This window comes from Octopus bimaculoides, chromosome 6, assembly GCF_001194135.2.
Source record: "Octopus bimaculoides isolate UCB-OBI-ISO-001 chromosome 6, ASM119413v2, whole genome shotgun sequence".
Lineage (NCBI taxonomy): Eukaryota > Metazoa > Mollusca > Cephalopoda > Octopoda > Octopodidae > Octopus > Octopus bimaculoides.
In genome coordinates, this window is record NC_068986.1 from 23605110 (window position 1) to 23606623 (window position 1514).

Sequence of the window (1514 nt, forward strand, 5' to 3'; positions counted from 1 at the left end):
TATATATATATATATATATATATATATGTATGTATATATATGTATTTGAAAACATTGTATGGAGACAAGCACTCATAGAAACAAATTGACCTCAGTTTAATTACACATGCACTCACGCGCGCACACTTATATATATTGAACACAGTACTAAAAACAATTGCACAACAGATAGAAAAATTGAAACACATTACAGATAAATTAATAACAATCTAATAGCACAGTATTTTCTCTCACCCGAAGTAATATCTAAATGTGCGGTTCTGTGATTAAAGGCATTCTCACCATGTCATTCTACCATTTATTCAAACACTGTGTGACATTATCCAATATATCTTTTTTCTAAGGAGTTGTACAGTGATTGAGGGTGATTTGGCTACTATTTGTAGCAGGTAGAGTAAACAGGAAGTCTCCAACATTGAACGCTTATTTAGACTGGTGGTAGACTGAACCACTTCCGTGTGCTGCTATTCTAGACATAAAATGTATCTTTGGCTAATATTTGGCTGCTATTTAGAAGAGGTCAGACTTACAGTGAATAGTCTCCCTTAGTTTGCCCAGATAGGTGACAGACGTCACCAGCTCCGTTTTCTCACTTTTGTAAAGCGAACAACGTAAATATATCTAACATTCGTTTGAGGTCATCTTCTTTATCATTTTGAATATACGATATGACCTCGAGAAAACGAAGAAATCATAGAAAAATAAAAGACAAAATGAAAGCAAAGAAAGAAACCGAAACAAACCCAAGAAAAATCATCAAGGGAAACACACACACACACACACACACACACACACACACACACACACACACACACACACACACACACACACACAAGTATAGGCTGAAGGAATTAGGCAAAGGAACGACCCAATATTAATAGGCAGACTTCAAATTGTGAGCTATTTTTATGTAAAAACAGAAGAGCAATATTCGAGCGTAAAGTTAACGTGGCTTGAGGAATAATTCTAAAAAGGGAAGGAAAGAAGTAATTGCCCATAACCCATATATCTATCACCTTCCTCTTCCCACAATATTGTATCTATTGCATTCTTTCTCTCCCCTTAATTTTGGTTCGACAATAATAGAACACAATTGGCAGGTTATTAGATATAGTTATCGTAATTAAATGTTCTATTCAGGGAGAATTTTGCACATTGGCTAGTAGCAATACAGAACGAGAATCTGCCTGCCTGTTTATCTATCTATCTATCTATCTATCTATCTATCTATCTATCTATCTATCGTCACTTACATTTCTCTTTATATAAGCGTATAATACCCAAACGCGCATACAAGTATGTATGTGTGTGAGTGTATGTGTGAGTGTATGTGTGTATATGGATATATTTATATATACGCATGTACTTGGTTTGTGTATGTATGTGTGTTTACGTAAATACATATATTCACGTGTATATATATATGTATGCATATATATATATACATGTATATATATGTATATATGTATATATATATATGTATATATATGTATATATACATACATACGTACATA